The sequence below is a fragment of the Tetrao urogallus genome, assembly GCF_951394365.1.
Source record: "Tetrao urogallus genome assembly, chromosome: 5".
Lineage (NCBI taxonomy): Eukaryota > Metazoa > Chordata > Aves > Galliformes > Phasianidae > Tetrao > Tetrao urogallus.
The window spans coordinates 63,178,313-63,186,787 of NC_136818.1; positions in this window are offsets into that span (position 1 = coordinate 63,178,313).

An 8,475-nucleotide genomic window follows, 5' to 3' on the forward strand; every position below is an offset into this window, starting at 1 on the left:
CACCCATTCCAGCACAAAACTGCGCTTCTACAAACCTCATGTATAATGGAGGCTATTGGTGAATAATGAAGCCAACTTGTGCAGGGATATAGGTTATCCAAAAGGCTAAATATTAAGGTTTAATCCACTTCCCGCTCACTGCCTACCTGAAATGGTAATGTATGAAAACATCACGGAAAGCTGTGAAGTCTTGAGAAAATTATCAATAATACAATGTAGGAAAATGGAAAGAAAACAAACAAACACTGTCTGTACGGTTAAGCTTTTGCATTCGTTAGCAGACTCCCATTAAAAAAGAAGAGGGCATTTTTAAAGCAACATAGAGACTAACTAGAGAGGCAGATGCTCTAACACATATGATTCAACATAATTTTAGCACAAATTGTGCAATCACTCAAACACGCAAACATTTCAAGGTAATTTTTGTAAATCCCTATTGTGATCTAATTTCTTATTAAGGAGAATAAAGCAGGCTGCTGTGGCAATTCATCAGCCCTTTGCACTGCGAAGCAACTGCTGGAGTTCATTTCATGGTTTTTGTTGAAAAAAAACATAGACCTAAATTTCAGGAATTACTAACAACAGCCTTCAACTAAAGATCGACTTTATATATATATATACATATATATATATATATATATATATATTTATATTTTAATGTCAAATTGAATTTTAAGCTGCCAAAAAAATTGCAGCTGGGATCTGAGGGGGTCATCCAGATCAAAGCTTATCCAGAGCCAACGGCAGGGGCACAAAGTATGGGGTGGCTTTCAAGGGAGATGGGCTTCTCACGATGGGTACCATTGCAATACAAGGCAATAAGTGCCACATGAATTGCATTTATTATGTCTGCCTTCCTAAACAGGGTCAAATATGTCTTCCTCATCTGGGCTCAGATTGGACTCCCACTGCCGCGCTGCTCGTTCTACCAGTGCTGGCACAACAGCAGCAGTCACATGAGTGCCATCAGTAAGACAAATACAAACCTCTTGCCTGGTAATTTACAAATAAAAGTTCAATTTGCTCTAAGGGAGGTGCGCAGCCACTGGTGTGTGCTGTACGTGAGGAGGGGGAATTCCTTGACTTCACAGCCGAGGAGGCGAGAGACGCCGCTCCATAATTTGACCTAATTTTTTTCTGAATAGAAGATGACCTGTTACAGCATCCCAGGGAGAATATGAATTAGCCCAGGTCAATAGGAGGTCAAACAGATAGGGTGCTAAAATCCCTTTACTACTTTGTAGTATCTTATGCTAATTCAGTTCCCTTCTCTGTGATAAACAAAGCCAGTTGAAAGTAGATAGCATCACACAGTGATGGGTCCCAAAGCTACAATTTAATACAAATCTAGTAATTCCATTATACAACATATCCAGTTCATTTAGAGGCAACGAATACTTAAGAAGGTCCAGAAATGAAATACCTTAACTGATATCTTTAAAATATAAATAATCCTGCAAAATTTCATTTGTCACATAGATGCAGTAGATACCCGTGACAGAAATTCTGTTTCTCCTTTAAAAATTTGCTCAAATGAAAATCAAAGGTCCTAGTTCCTTACATACCAATTGCACAGTTTTTTTTAGGCACATAATCAGTAGATACATACATATAAAAAAGAAAAAAAATCCCCATTGTTCTCTATCTGCAGAAAGTGATATTATATGACTCTAATGAGAATTACCGATTTAATAAAGCAGAGCCTTTCGCAATGCTTTACAGGCAATGCTTTCACCTTGGAAGGATTCTGTAGCTGTTGGCAGCTGAATCTCCAATGGGTATCGCTGTACGGCTGAGCCCCAGGCTGGGGGCATTGCAGTGGCTGTGGTGTGGGGGAAATGGAGTCATCAGGAAGTGCCCTGAATGAGGTAGGAGAAAAATGTGCTTCTAAATAGTCATTTAGAAAGACCGACGTGGAAAATTTATTCTGTATGGTGAGAACTAAAGTCTGCTGGCGTATGTGCTTTCTAAGAGATCGGGTTAGGGTGGAAAAACCCCAGTGAAATTTTATGAATGATTAAAAATTTCGAATTTCTCTCTGGTGAGCAGGAGTGTCATGATGGCTATTAGGCAGAGGGAGGGAGAGAAACTTTCTGAGTGCTGTGTAGCACTCAGAAAGAGGCAGAAGAAGAAGTGAGGAATGATGACCAAGGGAGAGTAAGGGAGGAAGGAGCAGAGCCCAGTTTTGCCAGCACTGTGATGGGTGATATGACTTGTACACACACACGGACCTGTGCAGAGAACCAGCCCAGAGAAATGATTGATGGGTGTGAGGGGCCATGCAGCATGGAAGAGTAACAGTCCCTCAGCCTGACCATTAATGACAAGAAAGAACTCACACACTTTGGGATCTTTAAAGTTGACACTAACAGCAGGATGCAGTAAAAAATTTATTGGTACGACTGGTTTATGCTATAAATGATGCCCAGCATGGCATAGATGATGCTTTGTTCCAGAAAACCAGAACACGAGAGATACCTGAGCGTTCAGCTGGACAAAACACAGAAGAAAATGCAAATTCACTGTAATGGAAAAGTGCACATTTTAAGGATGGTCATTATATCATGGTAAGATTTGAGTTACCTGTCCCAGGAGCAGATGCAAACAAGACAAGATATTAGTGACTGCCTAAATGTGAATCTGCACTGCTGCTGCTCAAGATTATTATGAGAGTGGGTACAAGCTTAATAAACAGCTTGTGCTGCCTCATGGATGTGGAGAAGCAGAGTGGTTTGCTACTAGCTGGACTCTGCCAACCATTTGGTTGCAGCAGGATGCAAGTTATCTGCTGGAAAGATTTCAAGTAGATTGTACTCTGATGTAGACCTGTATCCAGTGCTGGGTTCTGTTAGTTAGTGCTGGGTATCTATTGTTCATTTCTGGCATTACGAGGAAGGGAGGAAATTACATCTACAAGATTGTGGAAGAGCCAGTTGAAGGCAGAGGTTTTTAAGTGCTAGGGCTCAGGTAGCACAATGCTCACTGGGACTCAGACATGGAAAGCAGACATTTGTCAGGCTCCTCAGCTTTGAGAATTTAGTGAACTTGTCTCACATAAATTATCAAGCATTAGCAATGAAAAGAAGGGTGGATGTTCAACTTCAGGCACCTCGGTTAGAGGTCTAAATCAGAGGTGTGAACTTCCTATACCTGCCAAGGAAACTCCTGTGGAGGTGATCTGTATTGTCTTCTACTTTCTCTTACTGTTCTTCAGCTAGAAAAGGATTTAATCTTCAGGATTTTCATCGATTTTAGCATAATCTATTAGCATATCTTATCCATAGCTCAACTATAAACATTCTTGTCTCCTGGAGTTTTGCCCTGGATTCAAGGTTTTAGCCTGAATTCTGGGTAGATACCTTCTAGCTAAGCTTTAGTTCTGACTTAGAAAAGACAGGGCTGAGCTTTGTTAACAAGGGTGTGCTAGAAACTGCTCTCAGCATGTCTGGATTGGAGTGGGAGAGCTGGTAAAATTAACTTGCTCAAGGAACAAGCTGCAACAGAAGACACTGAAAGGATGTGAAGAGTCATGGAAGACATTTAGCATTCCCAAAATTGAAATGAAGAGTTTTTCCACAACTACTCACACTGCAGGAAGTAAAGTGCACAGCTGTGAGAAGAACAACACTCTGCCTTCACTGCTAATTTCTAGGTGACAACCTGTGGCTCATTAAGAGATGGAGCTAATTGGAGAGTAGCAGAGGGAGGAGGTTGGGCCTTTGCCAGCTGTGCTGCTGGGGCATGCCATGCTGCTTCTCACCCTAAGATAAAAGGGGGGACAGGAGTGTAGGGTGGCTGTTTGTGAGACTGAGTTTGATTGGAGGAAGTGTTGGAAATGTTGGTTCTGGGAGTAGGAAGCTTTCTTGTGGACCCCCATGGGAGATGTAAAGTGAGGTGGGGAAGGATCTGCCCCAAAACCGGAAGATGGATGTTCTGAGAAGTGCTTTGCTGTGTGGAAGAAAATGTTTCTTCAGAATGAACTTTTTTCTGCCTGTTTGACACTTGCTTTCCAGGTGAGTGCCAGTGACCTTTTCACAAGTCCTTGGTGAACTTTGTGCCCTGCTCAGCAGATCCCTTTGTGAAGCACTGTAGGGTGTGAGGGATCTTGGGAGCTAATGGCACATGCGTTGTGTCAGATACAGGCTTTTTATTTAGAACTACTTCATCAATTGGAAAAAGTGATGTTTTTGAAGTGGATAGTAATGCTTCTTATCACTTCAGAGCTCTGGTCTGCTTGTTTTTAGAAAATCTTGCTGAAGTTGTGTTGATGAGAAGAATGTAAATGATTGCTGCTTTTCTCTCTGGTTAACTATGAAAACAAGCAATGCTCAGATGAAGTCAATCAAGGCAAACACGAAACCTGAAGCTGTAAGACAAATGTTCAATCAGGAAAGATCTCAGAGAGCAGAGTGTGCTGTGGCTAGAGCACAAGCCTCGATAGCTAGACTTCTAGTTGTTTTGTGTACTCTGTTACTGACCTTGGGAAAGAACTTTTGCTCTTCTGGGGAAAGCAGTTTGCAAATTAGAGAAAATCCATTTTTCTTTAAATGGAGCCTCTGTATCCCTCAATAGCTCTTCGTTATTTGTATGTATGTGAAGTTTTCACTTTTCTCTGTAGCAATATAAAAAATACAGCCCAGACCTTATCAAAGGTCTGAATGCACATAAGCATTAGAGTTCAGGAAATCTCAGCATTGCTTGTTCTCCACTCTTGCTAATTCCTTCATTCAGCCCATGAGAAGGTTGTTTTATGGTTTGTCTGCAGTTTTATGGGCTTCTATGAATTACTAGAGAATATTCATAATGGAAGGATATTCTTATTTCATGGGCTATGCACTGGGGCATGCAGCTATTCTGATCCCTTCCAGAAGCAGGAGCTGTGACTGTGGCACTTGAGATGTTTTTTAGCTCCTTTGCTCTGAAGTGAGGTTGTTGTGAGTCACTTGTGTCAGTGCATGTGTGTGCTAGAGATTTTAGCTGCAATCTGCTGGTTGGCTAAGGCAGGCTTTTCATGTCCTTGTGTTGAATATGTGGATTTCCATTTTAAGGGATATCACGAAGAGTAAGTTTATGCACACAGCAAAAATCACTTTGTAGCAGTGGGTGACATGGCTGCGTCCTCCTTAGTGGGGGCATCTGGGTGAGCATTCATGCATTAGGTGATGCTGATGATGGTGGATGGAGACCTTGAGCAGGAATTGCATCTGCTATTCTCCTACTTGTGGGACTGTCAATGTCTTCTGCTTGAAAAATATGTCAAATATCTGGTGTTCACCTCTGCTGCTTATCTTCACTCAGCTGAACTGCTCAGAAAACTATGACTGCTTCTAACAGGAGTGATGCTCAGAATGCATCTCAGGACAAAATACTTTACAAGCAAAACAGTTGCATGCATATATCTCTTCCAGTTTTTTCTTTTTCCCGTTTAGCTTTCATTCAAGGGAGTGTACAGAAAAATGAAGTCCAGTTTTAGCCTGCAGCACAGGCACAAATACTTACAGCTGTACTCACTACGAACAGTTTAACTGGCTCAGGCTCTAATTCAATTTTTGTCTTGAGCACAGACTTCAGAGTTCAATGTCAGAAGCAATGCTACATGCAAGAAATGATGCATAAAATAGTACTTTCCCAGTCCATTGGCCCTTTGGTGTACATTACAGCATGTAAGCCTAGCATGAGCCTTCAGTTTCTTGAGCAACTCAGTGTTCTGCTGGATTTAAACATCTTAATAGAGGGTGACCACGATGATTTCTCACTTTTCCTCTTCTTACAATTACAACAGATTTTCTGCTTTCTGTGCTTGTTCAAGTATTGTTTCTGTAGGCACTTAACTGAGTGTATACTGAGATCAAATGAAGCCCTGTACCACTTACTACTGAAGTCTATGGGAGGAAGAAATCAAGAAATAGTCTTTTTAACTAGATGAGTATGACCTTGCATAATGAGTTCCCTCTTAGGGCCTTTTATAGAACAAAGCCAGCAAAACTTCTTATGCAGGCTAAAACTTTAATACCTTGTTCCACTGTGAGCTGCTTGTGGTCTCCACACCAATCACGTGCCTGTATCAGAGAGACCACAGCTAAATACTACAGAACGTGTCCTGCTGCAAGCTTGCTCTTACAGCTCACAAGTTTTTCCTCAGGTTTAATTCTTCCAGGGAACAACACACGGCACCTGTGAGCAGCTCAGGTACAGCCTAGTATCTGCCTGCTGCATGCCAGGAGAGCTAAAGGAATACTTCACTTCTTTGAAGCTCTGCATAAGAGTTCCTTATTCTTCTCCCAGTGTCTTTTTTTTCCCCTTCCTGACAATCTTGCTGACAAAAAGGCATGGAAAGAGTTGCTACAGAGCATTTATTTAAACTTGAAATGCTGTCTCAATCTGGAAAAACAATCCTGGTTTTCTGATTTCCTAGCTTGGTGCGTGAGACTTTAACGAGTCACATCTGGTGGTTCTTCATGTCATGTTACATTATGAATCTTTATGGGCAATTAACTGGTTGGGTATGAAAACACCCACTCCAGTAATGGGTCAATGGGCACATTCAGTTTCAGAATTCAGCTCAAATTTGTTGAGGCTCTCTCCAAAGAAAAAGCACACTATCTGCTTTCTGATGGATTTGATGAGGCAGCGTTAAGAGAGGGTAAACACAAAACTTTCTCTGCTGCTTGGAATGGTTTTTTCTTCCTCCCTCATCTTGTGCTTTAAACAAATGATAACAGCCAAGCAACTGCTACTATGCAACTATGTTTATCATGGCCCTGAAAATAAATGTCTGAGTTGATGGGAGTTATTTGAGACATAAGGAGGTGCACGGCCACTCAAACTCCGTTCTGGCTCTGATAACTATGCCTGAGTAAGAGTAATTCAGCAATCCCAGAAATGGACTAGGATGCCAGGTATAGTTCTTTGCACTTTCTGTAGTGAGCTTATTTTTTGAGCTGTGATCAAAGGAGGCACAGATTCAGCAGGCAGCTCCTGGATGCACACTGCTGTTTGTAGCATCATGGTGCTCTGGTGCACCAGCCCTGCCCTCGTGCATTGCAAAAACCATAAGATGGAGAATTTATTAGTCCACATCCTTATGGAGCAGGAACTCCACTGCAAGCAGCGATTTCAGAGGAGGAGAGCAGGCATTTCCAATGAGCATTGGCACAGAGCAAGGGTGTGCAGGATTACAGCTCACTTCAGGTGGCTGGCGTGCCTCGTTTGGGTAACAATAGATTAGAGGCCTTCAAAAGCAAAGAGATGTTGATATTGCTAAAGCAGTGTGAGATGGAGGGTGGGCAGCACTGCATGCTGGTGGCTCGGCTGCTTGCTGTGAGCCAGGCACGCGAGAAGTTAAACCGTGCATTGAGAAATCAGATCAGGTCTGAAATGTCTGCTTTAAAAAGTAACATCTCTGGTTTTTACATGAATTTTTAATTTTGGATGACACCTTTGACTGAAAGTGACAGTAGAGCAGATCATTTGTGTAATTACAGCAATAGTCGTTGAGGAAGGAAGGAATATCTCCAAAGCATATAAAACATGAAGCGGATTTGATAGTGCCTGAACCTTGTAACCAGAGCTGCAGGAACCTTCTGTCTTAGTGAGGCTATAAACCTGTAATGTCTTAGTGAGGCACTAAAAAGTCATGAGATCAGTCTTTCTTCACACTTCAGGTGAAATAAAGTAATTAATAAAGTGGAAAAAAGTGAACTTCTAATGAGTGTAAAGAAGGCTTAGCCACCCTGCTAACTATAGAAGTGCTCATGTGGTGTGGGATGGCTGAGGGATGGGGTTTAAAGTGTGAAAAGCTCTCTGTTGGATTTGAACTTTGTTATGTATATGCATAATGCCCACTGTCCTCCTGAACAGACTTGAGATCCGAACACTACCTCAGCATCCCTCACTGATCTGCTTTCAAGCTACAGCTTTTCTAGACATATTTCCCCCTTAGCACCACTTAAGCTAATAAACGCTCATTCTCATCGCAGAGTGAGATGCTTTAGGCTTGGTTCTAGAAAGCATCATGTGAGATGTACACAGTGAATGCAGGTGGCAGTCTGCAGGAAGGCTGTGTCTGCAAAGCAAGGCTGAGGACAGAGGCTGCTGGCAAGGGAATGTCTTGTGATGGTTGAATATCTGCTTGGGTGATGTTGCAAGTAACAAAATCTCTGATACCGTGTGTGGAAATAATCCTGGTTGTGGTGATTTGTACACGTTTGAGGACTTGGTAATGATCCTGAATGTCTGTTTTGGATAAATGGGAAATTCTTTTCTGCTATTTAGAAAAATGTAAAATCAAATGTGATTCCTTTGTTTATGTGAAGATCACAGCTAATTAGCTGTAGTTAAGTTAAGCATATCCTTTAAAAATTAGAGACAAGTTCCTTCACCCTCTGAAGAATTGCCTGTTATTTACATAGTTAATATTAATATCCTGCAGCCTCTGTACTGAGTCGGTGTCATTGGAGACAGCCATGTAACAAA